This window comes from Galleria mellonella, unplaced genomic scaffold, assembly GCF_026898425.1.
Source record: "Galleria mellonella isolate WM207_F2 unplaced genomic scaffold, CSIRO_AGI_GalMel_v1 utg139, whole genome shotgun sequence".
NCBI lineage: Eukaryota > Metazoa > Arthropoda > Insecta > Lepidoptera > Pyralidae > Galleria > Galleria mellonella.
This window is the reverse complement of record NW_026441995.1, coordinates 5,113,123-5,137,065: the sequence shown is the minus strand read 5'-3', so window position 1 is coordinate 5,137,065 and position 23,943 is coordinate 5,113,123.

Below are 23,943 nucleotides of genomic sequence, written 5' to 3'. Positions count from 1 at the left end.
GAAATTAAAGTTGTTAATTAGTAGTCATATAAAAAATTAATAATCTACCCTTAAAAAATTATAGAATACTCAAGTCTTTTACTCACGACTCCGTCTGCATGACCGGAATATGTTTACTAACCGGGATAAAAAGCACCTTCTCTATCCCATATAGTACGTGTATACCAAATTTAATAGTAATTGGTTGAGTCGTTAATAAACAAACGTTAAGGTAACAAACAAACAAACTCACTTTTACATTAACAATATTAGCGAGGGTATTAAGGACGAAAATTTCGTAAATCAATTAAAAATTGAAAACCCACTAAAATCCTTTAGCCTCCCATACTACGTGTCAGCTTATCAATTATTTTTTTCTTAATTATATACGACGTGTGTTCCAAAAAAAATTGTTAAGATTGTGTTTCACAAAAAAAACCGACTTCACTTGTGAGAAAACCAATTACTTTAATTTAAAAAACTAAACTGCTGATCCAATTCAGATAAAACTTATACGGATCCAATCCATAAGTACCTATTTTTTTTGTATACAACTTAGAATGGCAAACAAGCTAACGGCCCACCTGATGGAAAGTGGTAACCATCGCCTACAGACATGTGCAGTACCATGGACATAACAGAGTATACTGTTTCGCCTATGATACCCCCCATGCGTTGCCATTCCTGAGGACTAAGGTGTTATTCCTCTGTACCCAGTAAATTCACGCGATATCCCACCCTTCAAAGCGAAACACAGCCATGCAAACACAACTGCTTCACGGTAGAAACACGAATGGAACAGAGGTACCCAAGCCATCGACTTTTGTACAAAGTCTTCCTCTGGTATATTCTTTCAGATAAAAAAAAAGGATTTTCTGAACCAGTTTACAACGAACCGAAATATAAGGTAACAGATATAAAAAAAATACGACCGAATTGAGAAACCCCTTCTTGATGAAGTCAATTGAAAATATTTAGTTTCATTAGTAGAACACTCCCTTAAGAAATACATCATCATCTGACCGTGTGGTCCCGGCGTAGAATAGGCCACCCTTTCCTTTCCCGTGGGTGTCGTAAGGGACGACTAAGAGAGGGCGAGGGTTGGGCAACAGCATTCCTCTTAAAACATCTCTAAAGCCTAACTGCGATTGCCAATCCGCCTGCCAAGCATGACAATTATTGGTAAAACCGTCCAAGGGGGAGGCTTATTAGTTCAGCAATGCTTGTTCATCATCATTTTAACCGTTCACAGACCAGTACTGAACACAGGCCTCTCCATAGACCACAATAACTTCTTATTTAGCTGGGAATTTCCTACATTACATTTATCGATACGGGGAAGTCATGCGGGAGCTTTTTTCCCCACATTTTAATATTTTTAGTATACCTACACAGAATAGATATAAATGTAAAACCACAAATAGACTTCCAAAGCGGACAGAGTAACAAAATCAAATCAATCACTTAAACTTTTTTAGACTACTGAGAATTGCAAATATGCTGTCTGCCTACGCTAATGAAAAGTGTTCACTTTTGTTAGAAATATTTCAAGACAGAAATAGCAACAATAAATATAAATACGAGTACAATATTTGTGAAAGTATACAAATAGTATTCTAATAATACCTATCAATCAGAGGAAGATTTTATACAAAAGTCATTGGTGTGGATGCTATTAGTGTTTCTTTTGACTTTGAAGCACGGAATATCTTCCAAGCACAACTACTCTTTGGAATCAACTTCCAGCAGCAGTATTTTCGAACCGATACAACATTATAACCTTCAAGAAAAGAGCATATTCCTTTTTAAAAGGCCGGCAGCACACCTGCAATGCTTTTGGTGTTGTGGGTGATTATAGGCGGCGGTAGTCACTTATAATCAGGTGAACTGCAAGCTTACCATATTTGCCTCCTGTGTTGTAAAAAATAAATAAATAAATATGTCGACAAAATTATCTTTTTTTTTGTCGAGGGGAGATGCTTCATGCAGACCTACATACCTCGGGGGAGATATGTGGGTAATGACGGACTCTTACCGGCTAAAACCCCCCGGTGTTCCTCATCCACCTATTGCCGAAGCCGCGGGGAACCGGCTTGAAGTCGTCCGAGACTCCGACGGCGACGGCTCATTCCTAAGCAGGCCTCCTCTCTTTACTTACCACGTGCCTCCGTACTCGGAGGTGCTATACCCTAGTATTCAGGAAAGGACGTAGGCGTCACGATATAATCTGTGATGCCCATAGTGTTTACAGTCATACTGCTTTTTAGGTGTACCATCAGTTTGTAGCCCTATGTCGTATCATCTAAGCTGAACATAGGCCTTCCCCATAAAGCGGGGTTTTGCCATTAGTGGTCACACTTAGTGTGCGAATTGACAATCGCAGTTAGCCTTTGCTGATATTTTAAAAGGATCGTTGCTCTCCATTCCAGGATCGTTAAGTTCCCTTACAACGTTCACGGGAAATGAAGGGATAGTCCATTCGGTATCGCGACCATACGGTATATGTCGTATGTATTGTATAAAATAACAAACCATCAACGTTCATCTAGATGAATCGCAAAAACTCTAATCTCTAACAAACTGTATTTTGATTCGAGATAGAATCAACATAAGATCAACATAACAGTAAACACTTGATTGCATAAATAATTATAGAAATCAGTTTAAAATAGACGAAGATATAGCGATAAAAAATGCAAAAGAATATAAACGACTTAATACATAATAATTTTGCAAAATCTTCTTTAGAAGTAGTTACAATACTAATGATTGAAATTAGAATTTGACAAAAGTAACTTGTAAATTCCCTGTTAGAACAAATGGACTTAAAATAGTGCTCAGTAACAATTAATTTTCTAGACGGTGACTTTGAGCAATTTAAAGTTTTACATTGGTCGAATCACCATTACTGAATTAATTTGTTATTGTACATAAAACTTTCAATAATGTATTTAATATTCAAATATTGTTTAAAAACATTACAACTCGCAGTAATTGTACCTATTCAACCATACCTAAATACACAGCGGTCCTATATGCATATTCATCATACAACCTAGTATTTCAACGAGTTGGTAGTATGTCAAACCACATCAATTATTCTCGTTTGTATCCCCAAAGGTCTAATTTGGACGGGTAACATGTTGCAAATACGGGTATAGGAAGATTTCTGTATATACTTTTTCCCATGGGTTCCCCACAAACCTCTCCCCGTATCTGTGGGATATTTTTCGACCACAATAATGGGAAACAAGTATAAGACCCACCTAATGGTAAATTGTTACCATAAATAGACGCCTGTAACTGGGAGGGAGGATTGTTAGTAATAAGGACTGCCAGTCCCATTGCTAAAAATATACCCTGTCAGCTTGACATCTCTCTACCCCGCTAAAAATCATTGTGCTGAATTCCAGGTGTATTCATCACGATCGGCTAACTGATCTCAGGTAGCCAATCGTGATGAATTCATATTTTCCATTCTCATTTATTAATTAAAAAAAAACGTATACAAACAGGACTGTCTTCATGCGTTGCCGACCCTTAGGAAATCTTATTTCACCCTTTTTGAAGATCCCCATTCAGTGACCTTTAGGGAAAAATTCTATAACCAGATAGTTCACGAGAGGATTCTCTAAAACCCCACTATGGGTGTCCATTTTCGAAAATTCCCTTCTTCGTGTATTTTAGAAATCATATAACATATTTTGGAGTTTATGTACAATACTATAAGATCAGTAGATCTATAAGTTGTAGCATTGAACAGTGACACGTATGAGATTATAGAGTTAAAATAAATATTTGGATTTTCTGAGAACAAAATATGCGCGTTAATTTATGTATTCCAACATTTTGTGTAAATTTAAATACGTTAAGTTTATGAAGCTTATTTTAAATGAAGTTATTAGCACAGGTTTATGAAAATTTAAGGTTCTTGGAAGTTCCAGAATATCGAATAATGGATTGATTGATTTTTTTTATACAACTTAAAATGGCAAACGAGCTGACGGCCCACTTGATGGAAAGTGATAACCGTCGCCTATAGACATGAGCAGTACCATGGACATAACAGAGTATACCGTTTCGCCCACGATACCCCCTATGCGTTGCCATTCCTGAGGACTCAGGTGTTATTCCTCTGTACCCAGTAAATTCACGCCATTTCTCACCCTTCAAACCGAAACACAGCCATGCACACACAACTGCTTCACGGTTGAAACACGAATGGGACAAAGGTACCCAAGCAATCGACTTTTGTACAAAGTCTCCCGCTGGTGAGCGACATTTTGTGTAAATTTAAATATGTTTAGGTTATGAAGCTTATTTTAAATGAAGTTATTAGCGAATTATTATGAAAATTTAAGGTTCTTGGAAGTTCTAGAACATTGAATAATGGATTGATTGATATAATCATAAATATAAAAGAATTGCAGAGATATGAATATATAGAGATATGTTATGGATCCTATAACATACAATCAGAGTTATTTTAATATTAATATATGGGATTCACCGATTTCCTCCAATTTTTTGAGGTCAACATAACTTCAAAAAATCTGATTTTGTTTATTTAGACGCGATGACCAATGACCCAAAAACATATAATTAATGTCATCAAAAGCACATTCCTATTTTTTTTTGTGGTTCCGTCTACCTAATTATTTAATTATTATATATATAAATATGTAACTTGTAATTATACTATGCACAAATACTAACTTGTAAGTGAAGCTAAATGAAAATCTATATAAATCATAGTTTATTCATTACTCGAAATACCTGAATGTTACTACTGGATACGCCCATATATTCAACGACCAGCTTCAGAAGGAAAAGTTTTCATGTTAATAATTTAGTTTCTGTACAAACACGTACTAACTATGAAAGTTGACATTTATTTATTTATTTATATGCTTTAGTATATTCACTTTTAATATAAATATTAGGTAATAATAGAAACGTACACAGGCGGCTTTATCCCTTAAAGGGATTCCTTCCAGTCAACCTTAAGAACCCGAAAGGAGAAAGCATCTATAGGGTTTATATATAAAGCATAACATATACGGAGCAAAAATAATATGATAGAAAATAAATAATATTATTAGTAGGTATATATTTAATAGTATATTCATTAATTTTAACATTTACTATATAAGTAGGTAGGTATTATATGTATTTATGTAATATTTTATTATATATTTTAATATTTTATTTAACTCTATATTATAATATTATTTAACTGTATATTTGTTTATGTATTAATAGTTGTAACACTTCAGCTGCCCGCTAATGAAATGCTTTCTTACTGTACTGGGTTGACTGGAAGAGATCTCTGTCAGAGATAAGTCCACCCTTGCTCACAACATTTATAAATAAATTATTTTATATGTAACTTCATTTACATGTGATTCATATACATGTGTATAACTTTGATAAAATAACAAATGACCCAGTCTAATAGTACAATAAGGTACATTTTTCTTTGCAAAAAAACAGCGTCTTCAATTGTGAATGTATCCATACCGAACTCTGATCATCAGTGATCGAGGAAACGTCACTACGCTTCATAGACACATTAGAATGAAAATATTAATTGTATTTGAATACAGACGTTTCTGTCTATACACAGACTTTCATTCGTCATAAATTTAATTTTGAAAACAGTTTTAAAAACGGTGAAGTTAATCGAACCTGAATACCGAATACCTAAATATAATACGAATATACTTAAAGATTGGTTCCACAGAATTTTTATCAAAATCGATTTAGTTTAATTTTTAAATCAAAATTACTGGTTTTGCCACAATTAAAGTCTTTTTTTTTTTCTTTGTAGAAGACAATTTGAATTTTTTAAAATTTTAATTAATTGATTATATTAATAATCTAATAATAATAGACTAATAAATATGTTTTTATCTTGCTATTTGAATATGTCGAACTCGGAACACTGACTCAAAGCTGGGGAGCTTACTTGGACAACTCTATTCTCCATAACGGAACATCAAATAAGTACTGGCGCCATACATTAATAATACTTAAAGACAATATACCAGTACAAAGTAAACATAGATGTAAAGTGGTTAGATGTCGCACTATACTAGAATATTAATTAGCAGGTACTAAACCTCTGGCGAACTTAATGCTCTATAAACAGAGGTACATAGTCTGTCCATGTCCGCTCTTTGCAAGATTACTTGATGCGTTGAATACCTTACTGAGTACTAAGTCCATTACTGTTCAAATACTAACTGAATATACAACGACTCGTGACAAGTCTGTACTAACTCTGAAACCGGAGATGACGTTGATGTGTTACGTATTCAAACATCGTAGCAATTGACTGAATCTGTTCGATCCATGTCTTGGAATTCTTGGAAATATTGTTTACGAGAACCTAAAGCTTCGAAGAGGAGTATTAAGATCAATTGCCACGAACATATCACGTAGTGCCATCTATACTAACCTTAATCCATGTTTTTGTTTCAATAAAACTTAATAAAAGCTAACCAAATTTATTAAATAAATTATAGAAGTACTTCTTAAATGAAATAAGGAACAAATCTGAACGTTCAATTAATTAATCGATTTTTTATTTGTATTTACTAGTTTTTGATAGATTTGCCGTGTGGTTTCGGCATAGAATAGGCTACCCCCTCCTTTCCCATATGTATCCTACAGGTCGACTGAGAGACGGAATTTAGTGATCTTGCCTTACTGAATTGAATGACGAATGAGGGATGGGCAGCAGTGTCCCTCTTCGAACATCATCAAAACCCAACAGCGGTTGCCAATCCACCTGTCAAGCATGACAACTATTGGCAAAACCTCCCTTTTGAGAGAGACCTAAGTTCAGCAATAGATAGTTGAATGGCTGATATAATGATTCTTACAAGGCAGTTTGAAATTTCTTTTCTTCTAAATCCATTTTCTTTTTCAAGACGATAAAACAATAAAACCTATGAAAAGCATAAGTGTGTTCGCCTTGAAAGATACATATACAAATGAAACATGAATGAAACTCATTCAGCCATTAATCTTATGTAGATGGTGTATATTACCCTTCTATATTTCTCAAAATACAAAGAAAATACTTTATTTATTCGTCTTGTAAGTCATGTTAGGGTTGCCAGTGATGCGTGTTAACCGCCATGATTAATACGAACTTGGAACTTCCCCATAGTTTATTGCTTACTGCAAGTAATAATACAGTTTCAGCGTTTGATAAACTGCAGACTATTGTACAAACATTCTGATATCCGATTATAGCAATTTACCAATCGGAAATTGTTAGAAATTCTTCAGTGTAATCTGTACAGAAATAGAGATGTACATATGGTTTTATTTGTTTCATCAGTTTTCCTCTAACTGCAAATATACCCAAGCGAAACAGATTTTTTTTTATTATCATCACCATCATATGGGCCATTATCTGTCCACTGCTGAACATAGACTTCCTCCTTAGACTGCCATAAGGAACGGTCCTTTTCCGCTTGTATCCACTGATTCCCTACATTTAATTTGAGGTCGTCACTCCATCTAGTGGAGGGTAATCCTTTCTTCTAGGGTAGGGAAGAGATTCTTAATAATGCGAGCTACTAGGCCCATTGCTAGCAATATCCCCTGTCAGGTCAACCTTCACGTGGTCCCCCCTGGAAATCATCGTGCTAAATTCCAGATATATTCATCACGAATAGGCTGACTTGCTTTTTTATTACTTACTTACTTATCATCCCTCACTGGTACCCCGTCAGTGTATACCTACAGCACAGGCGCGATTACCATTCCATTATCATCCATTAAAAAAAACTTTCTTCCCCATAGGCACTCTGTTCTTCTATGTGAACAGCCCATTGATATTTTAGTTTGCTTATCCTTCAGGCTATGTCGGCCACTTTGTTTCTTTTGCGAATACCCTCATTTTAGATTCGGTCACGCAAGAAACTCCGAGCATATTTAAATTGTATTAATAAAAATATCTTGTTTACTAATGATTTGAGTAGTTTTGGTAATTTAGCTATTAATATATCTTGAACTACATCGGTACAAGAAAAAAATTACAATTACATTTTGCCCCCCAAATAATATACCCCATTAACTACAACAAAGTATTATTTTTAAAACTTAGGTTAATTTTTAATGATATCTATATACTGAGACGACGCAAACCGCCGTACGCTCCCTAAAGAAGTTTTCCTGCAAGTCGAAATAATTGTCGGAAACGACAAACATAGTAAATTCATAAAATTCCCGTTGTGCATGTATGTCCAACAAAATATGTACTTGCTGAATTCTGTTGTAGTTAAAGCAGCGAGATGTTTCCGAGACAAATTTCTTTAACAATACTCGTATTTTGAATTTAAAACGTGGAATAGTATTCTACGTTAGTTTACTTCGCAAAGAAAAATGCTAACTTCATTTCTATCAAATATAATCTGGGATTAATATAGTAACTTAAATTGATTGCAAAAGTATTATGAGAATCTATTCAAAAAATGGCGACAAGTTGACGTAATATAGCCACGAATAGTATATTACTGCAGCGGCCAGCAACTGAGGCATTGATGGACGAACGTGCAAATGTGGGCCGAGGCATAGCCGAGGCACACATACGTGAGTCCATTAATGCCTAGTTATGGCCAAGGCTTGTATAGTACTTTTCTCAAACAATGCGCGGAAATCAAAAACACAATTTTACTTATTAAGTTCAATGACGAATAACGAACAATAATAATTTTTCACGCGCCAAATGTTCCTTTGTTTTTTTTTTCAATAAACAGCTTTCTATTTGCAAGCCAGTTCGAAATTTAAATAAAACGTTTTATTAGTTACCTCCTTGGTAGCCATGTTTCGAAGTAAAAGGTCATTCCATTTTTAAATTACAGGACAGATATGAGTTTACATAGTAATTTATCTGGCCGCAAAACACGACAGATATGGATTTTTATACAACTTTTGCCGGCCGCTGCCCGCATGTATCTGGCCAGTACGGCAATTTTGATTTATCTCGAAGAAGATTGTCAAAATAATGCTCACATTTCCAAACATGTTTGAGAAAAAGATATTATGAATACCTCGTGTATTCAGATGTCGCTTAAAAAGAGAAAAATCTAGTTGGTAAATTGTTTGCAGTCATCTTATCACATATTGCTTGGATGAAACTAATCTTTTTCCTGTGTCAACAAGGTCTTTGCATTTTTAGTAAATCTCTTCCTCTTGTAACGAAGCAAAATTTCCCGGAGGGCTATCGCGGTCGGAGGCATGTAAAATTCAGTAGATTTTCAAATACCCACTTCCATTTTTTACAGCAGTCATAATGGAGAAATACGCTGAGTTTTTTCGGATATTTCAGGATTTATGTCCACCATTTAGAATTTTTACAACTATCATCACGCGTGATAGATGTAGTTTTATCGTTTTATGTGACTCGCCTGTGTAAATGCCATGATCTGAACCATATCTAGTGTCAAGCAATAATGCATTGATTGTTGATTATTATATCTATAGATATGTTAGGCTACTGTTCTTATTTTTTATATAAGTCACTTTTCTATTTTCTAAATATTAAATAACCACACTCCTAGCCCTTACAAGACATAGAATGGCCACTTTGTGATTAACTTGATTTCATTCCGGTCTTTGTTAACGTAATAAAACGTGACATACTTATTCTTGCTTAATTCGTTATTTATAACATATATAACAAATAATGCAATGTGATGAATTTTTAATTATTTTTACAGATCTGTACAAATATTCAAAGTAGTGTTCCAACTTATAATAGTACCAACAATCTCCAGCAACAACATTTCAAATATTTATTTATTTAAAAATGTATTTTTTTTTTATTTAACACTTCTTTTACTTAATTGCAATAACACAAGACTAATTTAACCATTAAAAAGAAAGAGGGAAAATACAATACTATTTTTTAGTAAAAATGATATACTATGTAACTTATATACTTTTAAAAATTTATCTTTTATATGGTACTTGCATTTTAAATAAAAACAAAGAAGCGAATAATAAATATATAAAAGCAGTATTTTTTTTTAAACAAATTAAACTTGTAACACGTACAGTAATTAAACTTAACTAATGTAGATAGAAATACCTCGTATATTTGTTCAAACCCTCATTACAAACTAGACGAGAAGTGCACTTCGACGACGACACTTTGACTAGACAAGGACATATTGCACTCTATCGCTTCTAATTTCAAGAAAATATATGTTATTTTAAAAACGTAGTAATATCATTTTATACGTGTAATATAAAAGAATTTCTCTTCAATTTAAATTATATTACTTTGTAGAAAAATCGATTGCTTGGGTACCTCTGTCCCATTCGTGTTTCAACCGTGAAGCAGTTGTGTTTGCGTGGCTGTGTTTCGGTTTGAAGGATGGGATATGGCGTGAATTTACTGGGTACAGAGAAATAACACCTGAGTCCTCAGGAATGGCAACGCATAGGGGGTATCATGGGCGAAACAGTATACTCTGTTATGTCCATGGTACTGCTTATGTCTATAGGCGACGGTTACCACTTTCCATCAGGTGGGCCGTCAGCTTGTTTGCCATTCTAAGTTGTATAAAAAAAATATATTAATATTATAAACGCGAAAATTTGTAACGATGTATAGATGATGGATATTTGTAACTATTTCATGCAAAAAGTGCTAAACGGATTTGAATAAAATTTGGTACACGGACTAGTTATATTGGTAGCTGGTGTAAGTCCCGGAATAGAATAGGCCATCCCTTTCTTTTGCGTGGGTTTCATAAGCGACTAAGGGAGCTTATGGTGGAGGTATGGGCAGCAGCGTCCCTCTTAAAACATCACCAGAGTAAATGTGGTTGCCAACCCGATTGTCAAGCGTGGCAATCACTGACAAAATCCCCTTTAGGGAAGGCCTATATTCAGCAGTGGGTAGTTAACGACTGATATTGTAATAATATATTATATACATATATTATATTTTAAATATATCAATTTTATAGTACATAAATTACCTCATATTTTCACAGTCACTAATTTAAATATAACTGAACTTCGATCCATAGAAATGGAACGGTATTACTACCCTAAAACGTGATGACGCGCTGAGCTCAGGGATTTCGAGATACACGTCTATAAACATATATAGCTAAATACATCTCTGTTACTGATACAACAGATCATATGATACTATGATTTGGTGACAAGCAACCGGAAAATTAAAATACTCGTAACTATATATATATATATACATATATATATATATAGTTTGTCAAAACAATTATATATATGATTATGATAATAAATTAATTACAAAAATTTGTATAAATAGGTAAGTGTATTAGTGAGGAGTCAAATAAAACAGGCGTTTAAATAAAAAAATCATAAAATATTTCCTTCTCCAAATAAAAATTATTTTATTTCAAATTTATTAAATTTCCCCAGGGAGAAAGGAGGATTCAAATTAAAAAACACCTATGCTAAATTAAGACTAATGGAAGGTAAAAATAAAAATCTTCGTGATCTAAATATATTGTTCATTTTATTTCCTTCAACAATTAAAACAAGTTAATGTGACATTAACAAAAAAAAAGAATTAAAATTACATAAGACCAGTATCAAAAAAGAAAAATAATAGAATTATAGAACATTAAACACATTTCCCATAATAATCCTTTGCCTTATGTTTTCCAAATAAAAAAATATTCCATTTCAAAATGTAAGAAAAGTAGGTATAGATACTTGTTGAAATAGACATAAGATATTTAACTCACGGGCATTCTTCTTTGAATAATATGAGCCGAGCTTTCATTTTGGCACGTCGTTCATTGTTGGTACTAAAAAATTCAATAATTGTACTCGATGGAGGCTTTTACAATGTGTTACAATTTAAGTTGAAGAATTCTCAGGCTTCTAATACATTGTATGAAAATTCGTATTGGCAGTATTCCAATAATACTTGATTTGTGTAATAAAGTAGGTACTTTATCAGTTTTCCAACACCAACGCTTGGGTAATATAATTATAAATCTAGAGTTTCATATAGAATGTAATCAAAATCATTCGCCTTTTAATGATTACAATTTTTTATACTATTATTGTAGCAAACAAGCATACGATCCATCTGATGGTAAACGGAGTTACCATAGCCAATAGACGCCTATAACACCAGGGACGTCACGCGCGCGTTGCCGACCCTTAACAAACCTTAATACGCCTTTTTTGAAGAACTCTATGCTGTAGTCTCCAGGGAAAACCTCGACAGGAAGACCATTTCACATCATTCTAATATAAGTTACTAATAATGATTTTGATAAATGTATCTATCGAATCAGTTCATCATCATCATGTCAGCTTTTAACTGTCCATTGCTGAACAGCCAGTAGATGCCACGCTTGGCATGCAGATTGGCAATCGCAGTTAGGCTTTAGTCGAATCAGTATATATAGATATCAAGTTCCAAGTTTTATAATGTTAATGTACCAAATACATATAGATAAATACTTAGAAATGTCTTTAAAAATATTATATTTTTGTATATTATGTATATTCTGTTACTAATACGTAAGTGATAATGTATTAAACATGACAAAAAAATTTAACTCATTTAACACTAATAATAAAATATTAAAATTCAAAAGACATATTCACAACGAGCTTATAATGAAAAAATTGAATATAAATTTTAATAAGACAGTTCATAGGCTACTTTTACAAAGGCCGTATTGTTCAAAGAGTACACGATATAATCATCGATCTGCTTATGGGATTAATTTAGCATCTATTTTATTAGAACAAAGAAATTTTCCATTAAAGAGTCTTGTCTGTATTTAGAATACATACAAAATTATAGTGTAATACATAGAAACAGTTATTATTGAAATACGAACGATTTATATAATATTTTTTTAATTATTTATATTCGTTATAGGCCGTGCCCATCCCAGAATTATTTCGTGCCCACCTCAAAATAAATAGCCTTTAACTACAGACAAAAATATATCTACGAATACATACGCATCTTTTTCAAGGGGCCAGCTCTTCCTCTCTTCCCTGGAAAATACTCTTAAATGCGCTAATGATCCCCATACAGTACAAACTTTTGCATTCATTAGTATCTCTATTACTTAGGTCAAGGTTACGCCGGTGTTTGTTGTCTCGATTTTCACAAAACAGGATGCCTTTTTTATTCAACTGGAAATTATGGGAAGGGGAGAGGAAGTGAATTGTCGTCTACAACCATAAATCGCAACATGGATATCAGAGACTATACAATGATGCCTCAAGATCCCTCACGCTTTACCAATTGTGTGGAATAAGTTGTTGCAACTTCAACAAACAGACAATTGGTGATGCTTATTATTATAATTTTGTGTGTAGTCCTGGAAAAGTATGAACTACCCCTTCATTTCCCATGGATGTCGTAAGAAGCGACTAAGAGAACTTAATGACCAAGGGATGGGAAGCGACGTCCGTTTTAAATGATTACCAAAAACCTAACTGCGGTTTTCCAACTAACCTGCCAAGCAGGGCAACTACAGGCAAAATCCCTTTATGGGCAAGGCCTATGTTCAACAGTGGACAGTTAATAGCTGATGTGATGATGTAATGATTATTATCATTATAAATTTGTAATTTTACAGTCAAAATACCCAAATATGGAAAGAAAATTATATTGTACTCAAAACTATTTCTTATTGCGAACATGTCTAAATATTTGGTAATGCTAACTTCTATCCGCGACTTAATATGTACAATGCGCGGGATAAAAAGTATAACTATGTTATTTTCCATCCCATATAGAATATTTACACCAAATTACTCAATTATTGGTATAACATTTGATACACTAAGAGGCAACAAACAAAAAGGTTATCTGGTAGAGATTGCTTAGCGATAATTCCGCCATTTGTATCATTTCTCATTAAAATGTATTGTTTATTATTTTTAATTTTTGCCATAAAGTGTAAATAATTAAACTTACTTCACTTTCTCATCTATAATCTCACATTAGTAAGGATCTTCATAATTAGCCCGACCTATAGTCGGAAAATTTCAAAATCCAATACAATATTGAACGACAAACAATAATACAATTCGCACTCAGCAGTTCAATCAAACAATAGCGCCATCAAATTATTTACAATCCATCGAATTTCAAAGACAATTGAAGTTGCGAAATTTAATCCGTTGTACTCGGAACCAAAACGGGTGGGGTGTACAAAAGCGTTATCGTGTACTTCTCTTTGTTCGTGTATCAAAGAAAAACGTTCCGGGAACGAGCAAACTCCACCGGTCACTTTTATAAAACCCTCCAGTAAACCATTTGGGCGAACCTCTGTGAGGCTCTCATATTTTTCAATTTTCCCTGTAGTATGAAAATGAAGGGCAATTTGCGTTGACTTAGCCCCGTTACGGACTTTATCGTCGCTCGAGTTTGAGAATCGAAATTTGGAGGCCCTTAATGACGTCTTGTTTACGTAGTAAAGTGCAAGCGATAAAATACATTCAAAAGACTTAATACAGTAAATGTATTAAAACGATTGACTATTATTTACTTATTTGTCCTTTAGTGTCAAGAGTTTTTAGACCGATTTATGCACGAAATATATCCGACATAGCTAATGGAACAACGGCTTTACATGCCCTCCGTAGCACGAAACGAGTGAAAATCTATTTGAAATAGTTCAAACATAAATTTGAATAATTTAAGACTATGAAAAACAGACTTCAATCGTAGCCAATCAAAAAACAAGTTATTTTTATTTAAAATTAAAATTAATAAAATATCCATGTACAAAATATCACTCAAATCCGTTCAGTATTTTTTGCGTTAAAGAATAACAAACATCCATCCAGACATCCTTACAAACTTTAGTATTTACAGTATTAATAGGATAATAAGATTAAATTATTGAAATTAGTATGCCACTAATAGCAAAGAATAAATAATTAAATCTAGCCGTTAGAAATACATATTTTTCCCAATGTTATGAAAATAACATAACAATTTTACAGAAAGGTCGCTCGTGTCACCATGTCCTCGGTGTCCCGCTGTCCTATACCTAGTTATTACGATGTTTTTATAAGATTTCATATTTTATTTTTCTAGTCGATGAAAACATTCAGACGATTATTCTCTATGAATTAGATCGCATATTTTTATAACTCAGCGTTGTAATAAAATAACATTGTTTGGTTATAAATACACTGTTTTTCCCTTCGACCTCGGTCTACTAAATCACTATCGATTAATAATAAATAAATGTTGACCCTTAATATTTATTCTGTCACAAATCTAATAGGTTTTTTTAATGGAATAATAAACCTGCGTGTGCTGTTGATTTCTAGATTACTAATGAGAATGATAAGTGATAATTAAAAATTGTATTCCACAAATAAACCGATTTCAATTGTAACAAAACCAGTTATTTTAATTTAAGGGATGAGCCGCAGCATCCCTCTTACAAAATCTCTAAAAGCTTAACTGCGGTTGCCACCCCGCCTGCCAAACGTGGCAACTACTGGCAAACTCTCCTTATGGGGCAGCAGTGGACAGTTAATGGCTGAAATAATAATAATATGTGCTGCATAAGAATTGATTTTCGATTAATACTGTGTATACATTTTATATATCATAATTATATTTGTTCATTTTAATTAAAAAACATTGTTCATAGATTATTCCTTAAAAATCAATCAAAATTTTTTTTATATATATAACATACTATGTAGTTTTTTTTTTTTTATTTTGATAATGAAAATGAATTGGCAACCCCGCATACGCTAACGGTATACGCTTGTGACGCACCAGTGAAGAGTGATAGATGAGAATGAGAACAGGCCAGTTAGCCAATATGAATTCATCAGAAATTAACCATGACAGTTTTCAGAGTGGACCGCGTGGAGTTCGGCATAGTTGGGTATATTGCTAGCAATAGGATTCTTAGTCTCCATTACTAACAATCCCTTTCTCTCCATACTATGTAGTAACCGTCATCTATAGACGTGAACGGTACCCTATTAAATCGAAACACAGCTATGCAAGCACAACTGTTTACTGCAGAAATATTAATAGAAACTTGATAACCAAGCGGGCAAATTTTATACAAGGTTCCTTGTGGTAAAAAGTTATTATTAAATCAGCCGTTAATTGTACACTTTTCAACATAGGCCGCCGCCATTAAGAGTAGTTTTGCTAGTAGTTGCTACGCTTAGCGAGTAAATTAACTACCGCAGTTAGACTTTGGTGATGTTTTAAAAGGGACGCTGCTGCCCATCCCTCGCCCATTTAGTTAAAGAGTTATGTTCCAAATATTTTACTGTAGAAAATATTCACTCTGTTAATTGTGAATCAACTTTAAAAACTATACCAGTTCCCATAAAGGACACATCAGATACAGGCGGATATGAAGCGGTAAAAAAAACATTATAACACGAAATTGCTTTCTAGAAACTGACCCCTCATCCTGTCAGCTCATTCATTTGTCACCACATGCCACGTCGACATGATATCGAGAAATAAGTTTATACAAAGGTCATTTTAGCCATCGAGTAATATTGATTGTAATCTTAGGTTATATAGATAGAGCCTCGAGCCTCTAAAACGAGTCACCTTTTTGTCAGCTAATTGTCAAATTAGCCGACTCTTTTTTTTTTATCGGTATTTATTTATTTATTTATTTATTTATTTATTTATTGGAAAACCAACAGCTTACAATTTATAGCTTAAAACAATAACAAATTATCCATATAAAAGGCCAATAACAGGTTTTCACTGACTTAGCGATATAAATTTGTCGTGGCTAGAGTAATTATAAAATTTAGAAGGAAATAAAAATAAAAAACTACACTATAGTATATCATAACAATAGTTACTAGATTGTGTGTGTGTGCGTGTGTGTGTATGTGTGTGTGTGTGTGTGTGTGTGTGTGTGTGTGTGTGTGTGTGTGTGTGTGTGTGTGTGTGTGTGTGAGCTCTTTAAATGGATATATGTATATATATGTTTCAATGGAAATGACAAAATAAAATTAGAGGTTTTGAAGAAATATTTCAGAAAGTTTTTTTTTATAAGTTTGTTTTGAAGAGTATGTAAAGAGATCCACTTCTTTAAAAAACTTATTATAAATTGACATTATACGTGCAAATATAGAGTTTCTACCATAATTTGTATTAAAAAAGGGTATTGAAAATAACGGTGTTCCACGCACACGACGGCGAGGAACATAAAATGTGATGGAGTTAAGGATGCGTGGACTATCAATATTCCCTCTGACAATATCATACAGAAATGAGGCATCCAACAGTTTGCGACGTTGGTCCAAAGTGAGAAATCTATAATATTTGCAGCCTTCTTCATAGGTCGGAAATCTATTCTTCCGCTTAAAGTTAAGGTATTTAACAAAACGAGATTGCACCTGTTCTATTCGATCCTTATAGATTTGGTAATGAGGTGACCATATACAACTAGAATATTCCAAAATGCTACGTACATAAGCAAAATATATAGACTTCAAACACTGTATGTTATCAAAATGTTCACAAACACGTTTTATAAAACCTAAGTGTTTGAATGCTTTAGTCACAACAATATCCACATGTTTGTCCATTAAGAATTTGTCATCAAAATATACACCGAGATCACGTACAAGATTGACACGATGGACAGGGACATTATCTATGGCATAATGAAATACAATAGGAGTCCTACGTCTAGTGAAACTAATAACTTGACATTTGTTATGGCTTATAGTTATTTTATTTCTTTTATAGAAATTACTTAGCGAAATCAGGTCATTTTGCAATTTATAACAATCCGAAGTATTTTTTATAACACGGTAAATTTTTTTATCATCGGCATATAATAAATGTTCAGAATTATTAACACATGTGTAAATATCGTAAAGATAGGCATTGTAAAATAAGGGTCCCAGATGTGATCCCTGAGGAACACCAGAAGGGACATCAACAAAATCCGATCTAAGACCTCCTAATACAACTGCTTGAGATCTATTAGAGAGATAGGAAATTATCCAACGAAGAAGATCACCGTGTATACCCAACTTATTCAATTTTTGTATAAGTATACCATGGTGTACGCGATCAAACGCCTTCTCAAAGTCAGTGTATACCACATCCACTTGTCCCCCGCTTTCCATATTTTTCAAAACGTAGGATGAGAAAATAGCTAAGTTGGTTGTGGTAGATCTAAACCTAAGAAAACCATGTTGATTATCAGTGATGTTGTGACTTACTGTGGGATAGATTACAGTATACACAATTTTTTCAGCGACCTTACTAAAACCATTTAGAATGGATATAGGTCTATAATTTTCAATTTTAGTTTTGGAACCTTTTTTGTGGATAGGTACAATAAGTGCTTGTTTCCAAATTGAAGGAAAAGAACCCTCCCTTAAGGATCTATTAATAATTATAGCAAAAGGTCGTGATAGTGCTTTAGCACATTTTACTATAAAATACGGATGTACTCCATCACTGCCAGCTCCTTTTGTTGCATCCATATTAGACATGATACGAAAAGCTTCACCTTCAGTAACCTGTACTGATTGAATACAATCCATGTTACCAGGTAAAGGTATATCGTTATTTACATTATCAATGGCTTCTGTTTCATTTAGGAAAACACTGTGAAAAAAGTCATTGAACCCTTTAACTATTGCAGCTCCCTCGGTAAAAATGCCAAAATTTGATGTTAAAGTTTGTGGGTACGAATTATTGGATCTTTTAGATTTTACGTAGGTCCAAAATTTTTTTGGATTCTTGGTGATTTGATCTTGTATGGAATTTGTATAGTTTTTATAGCACACCTTCTCCTCTTGATGGAACCTTTTTCTCAATAGTGAAAATGTATCATAATCTCTTAAGTTATTGGTTCTCCTCCAACGTTTGTGAGCCTTTGCTTTATCTTTCAAAATGTGTATCAGCGATTTATTATACCATATCGGATATTGAGTATTAGTTTTATGACATATGGGAATATTTTCCTTTATATTTTCATAGATTATATTATAAAAATTTTGAGTAGCTTCTTCAACTGTAATATTATTTAAAATACAATTCCAATCTTTTTCGAATAATGTAGTATTAATTTTATCATAATCGCCTTTATAAAATTTATATTTAGGTATGGAATTTTCTCTGAGAGTTTTAGACACAACATCACAACTATTAATCTCCAAAACTGGATGAAATGTGTCTTCTCGTACTAGAGGACAATTACACTTTCGCACTTCAAGGCAGAAATTGGAAAATACTAAGTCTAATACATTACCATGAGAGTTACTTAGAGTGTTATGTTGATTAAGTCCGCACAATGTCATCTCACTTATCAACCTTAAACCGGTTTCCTGTACTTCTATAGGTCCTTTCTTTAAAAAGATAGGACCATCATTATGCCATTCGATACACGGCAAGTTAAAATCTCCAATCAGAAGCAGTCGATCATTACTATAATTTGTGCTAAGATTATTGATCAAACTTATAATATTGTCAATGTCCCTAGACTGGCGCGGAAGACCACCTGCAATATAAGCTCCTCCAATGTGCAAACTGAAAGATGACCGACGTCCGTCGCATCCAATACTTCGCGAGGGTATCGTCAGCCAAACCGCTTCCGTAGGTGATACAGTCCATTCGAGTCGCGGGATAGCACATAAGTGACGTAAAGTGCAAATCAACACACCGCCGCCAGTAGTCTTGCCTGTAAGCACACGATCCCGATCACACCGGAATACGAGTATATCATAGCGACTATCACAAAGTTCGGCATTGAAAACACCGTCGCATAGCCAGGTTTCCGTTATTATAATTACATCATAATTATTTGATAAGATATTTCGGAATAATTCTGAAGTTTTAGTGCGCAATCCGCGCGCATTCTGATAGTAAATTTTTAAAGATTTTAATTCATCGAATTCTATAAAATTTCACTACAATAGTACTCACGCTTCGAACCGTTGTTATATCATAGTATGTGAATAATACTAAAGCTAAAACGTAAAAAGTACAGGCACGTATAATAATTGAATAAAAGTACATTTGTGCATGAAGTTCATAAAAAATATATATAATAAAATATAACATGTTATGCCTTTATAATTAATTGTTCTATTTATTTTAATGTAACTAAATCGAGTGATTACATCAGAATGTAATATTTTATATTGATTACACATCACTACTAGTCCCATTGTGTATCTGTGGCGAAAGGTTCCCCTCACTAATTCAGCGGTGCGAGTATTATTTAATGTCGGTACTTGCTTATTGACAATGCTATATAGAGGTTTACATAGTTTATCAAAGCAACAAGTAAATAGAAACAGAAATCCATTTAAAGTTCGATTTAAAACAATTATTTGATTATGTGTCGAAAGGAATAACGTATGTTGTTTATTAGCTATAAAATTAAAATGTAAATAATTGGAAAATTGTAAACAGTTATCGCATTCAAATATTAATAAATAAGAAAAATAATAATATTCAAGTTTAAAGTTACATATTAGAAAGAAAAGTGGTATTGTGTATGTTGTATTTAGTGTAATTATGAGTATAATTTGCACAGAAAAATAAAAGTTAACACCTGTCAGTTTTTTGTCGTGTGTGAATGTTTGAATGGTTATATAATTTAGGTGATAGATTCCTAATAAAAACATATATAGTTGATCGTTCGCTATTGTTATGAAACAGTACATTAACAAATCAATTATCTTAAAAATTGGAGAAGATAACAATTGAGATTTTTGACAAAAAAATGAACAATATATAACGATGAGATTTAGTACAGACATTTTTATGAAATTTTGGTTATGTCGGTATCGTTTCTCATCAATAAAGCCGGTGAATTTTCGTTTCGTCTTACGAAAATTTGACAGTTTTTTACCCACACAAATTTGTATAATTTGGTTTTAGCTTTATCTTTTACCTTTTTCAATAGCAATTTATTATTAACGGTCAGATGTTCGTTGACATATATACGGCGATCTTCGCCCGGAATACCCACGTCTTTAGTTTTAAGTCCACGAGTTCCTCGTAATCCAGAGATGATGTTGTCTTTATGCAACCGACTTTTTAGCTTTATAACGATGGTCCTGGGTCGTCCTTGAACAATCTGTCTAGGTTGAACACGGTTAGCATGTTCTATGTTATCCTTAGTTATAACCACTCCTGCATGCTGCGCAACCTTGACTGTCAGATCTTTTAGACATTCATTTTTTATTTCAGGTACACCGATTATTTCTAAACTAAGCATACGCTTGTGGCGTCTGTAAATTAATATTGTAAATATTCATCTCATAGCCATTTGTCAACATCATTACTTTCTTCTCCATCAAGTTGGTTGTTACTTATTTCGTCCAAACAACTACATTGGTGACCTACCGACCGCAACACGGATCATAAAAAATGGAACAACAGACTAGCGGAACCGACACATACCGAGTAGGCGTCAAGATTCCACCATTCTGGCCTGAAAAACCGGAGGTATGGTTTGCGCAAATTGAAGGTCAATTTATTTTGTCAAACATTACGGCCGACAATACAAAATTTTATTACGTGATAAGTCAACTCGATCATCAGTACGCAGCCGAGGTAAAAGACATTATCGTATCGCCACCATCTTCGGACAAATATGATAAATTGAAATCGGAACTTATTAAGCGCCTCACCACATCTAAGGAACGTAGAATTAAGCAGTTGCTGATGCATGAAGAGCTCGGTGATCGGAAGCCTTCACAATTCTTGCGTCACCTGCAGAATCTCGCCGGTCAAGCTGTAAGTGAAGATCTGATGCGTACTATTTGGTCAAGTCGTCTGCCGGCCAACCTTCAAGCTATTGTCGCCATGCAAAAGGACAACCCGCTCGAAACCATTGCAGACCTCGTGGATCACGTGCACGACATTGCACCACCCACCATTGCTCAGGTAACATCAACAGTGCCGGAATCTGCCTTCAATACTATGTGCCGTAGAGTAGAGGAGTTAACAAACCAAGTAGAGACGCTGATTTTACAACAACAGGAGCAGTCTCGGTCAAGATCGAGAGACCGACCGAACTATCGACGTACTAATTCACGATCCCGCTCGCGATCTACAACACGTAACAACAGTGTCTGCTGGTATCATCGGAAGTTCGGGGCTACAGCCAAACGGTGTACGACTCCATGCACGTTCAAGTCGGAAAACTGCATAGGCAGCCAATAGTGGCGGCAAATGACTGCCTAGTGTGTAATGGCCGCCTCTTCGTCACTGATAGAAAAACGAAGACGCAGTTCCTGGTAGACACAGGATCTGATTTATGCGTATTCCCAAAATCAGCGACCAGAGGACAGCGACCTAAAACCAGGTACGAGTTATACGCAGCTAATAATTCCGTTATAGCTACATATGGCTACACCCAACTTCACCTCGATTTTGGCCTAAGAAGGAACTTCAGCTGGAGATTCATCGTGGCCGACGTTACCAAGCCGATAATAGGGGTTGATTTTATAAGTCATTATAATTTATTAATCGACTGCCGTAACCATCGACTTATAGACGGACTCACCACTCTCTCTGTGTCAGTTCCTCACTGTCACGATACCTCACTAGAGACAGTTGCCATTAAAGCAGTTGTGGGAGACTCGCCATTTCACGACTTGCTGCGTAGGTATCCAGAAATCACCAGACCAGCTGGTGCACCAGTCGAACCGAAGCATAACACGCGTCATCACATCCGAACCACACCCGGACCTCCAGTCGCATCTCAGCCTCGCCGACTAGCGCCTGACCGATTGCTCATTGCTAAAAAGGAATTTGAGGACATGTTACAGAATGGGACCGCTCGTCGATCGGAGAGTTCCTGGTCTTCACCACTTCATCTCGCCCGTAAAAAGGATGATGGCTGGCGTCCCTGCGGAGACTACCGAGCACTCAACGCAAGAACGATTCCAGACAGATATCCCATCAGACACCTCCAGGACTTCAGCTATCAGATATCAGGTTCAAAAATACTGTCAAAAATTGATTTAATCAAGGCCTACAATCAAATTCCCGTTCACAAAGCAGATATCCCGAAAACTGCTATCACCACACCGTTTGGGTTGTTTGAATTTCCTTATATGACCTTTGGGTTACGAAACGCAGCCCAAACTTTTCAACGATTTATCGACGAAGTACTGCAAGGACTCGATTTTGTTTTCGGTTATCTCGATGACATCCTCATCTTCTCCAAGAATCAGGAAGAGAATCTTAACCACCTTAAGATCCTGTTCGAGAGGTTCAAAGATTACGGCGTACTAATTAACACTGCAAAGTGTGTCTGGGGCGTTAGTGAGCTGACATTCTTAGGGTACCACGTTTCTGTAGACGGTACTCGTCCCAGTTCACAACAGATTTACGTCACATTGCTGGTAACGACAACATTGTAGCTGATGCATTGTCTCGCATTGAGGACATCACATCGGACATTAATTACGAAGATCTTGCACATGATCAGGCTCAAGATCCTGAACTACAAGATCTCCTCAAAAAAGGTTCAGCACTTGTCTTGGAAAAGGTTGACGGAAATATATATTGCGACCTTTCCACGGAATATCCACGACCATACTTGACACCATCATTTCGACGACTGGCATTCGAAAAGTTGCATAATCTCAGTCATCCTGGAGCAGCAGCATCAGCCAAACTAATTGCTCATAGATATGTATGGCCTGGTATACAACGTGACTGCAGAACGTGGGCTCAACAATGCACAGATTGCCAACGCAACAAAGTCACCCGTCATTCATTGTCACCTTTCACCACATTTCCCATTCCATCTGAACGCTTTTCTCATGTGCATCTCGACATAATTGGTCCTCTGCCTCATTCATCTGGTTACAGGTACTGCCTCACCGCCATCGATAGGTTCACTCGTTGGCCTGAAGCTTACCCACTGGTGGACATCACGGCCGAATCCTGTGCGAACGCCTTCATGT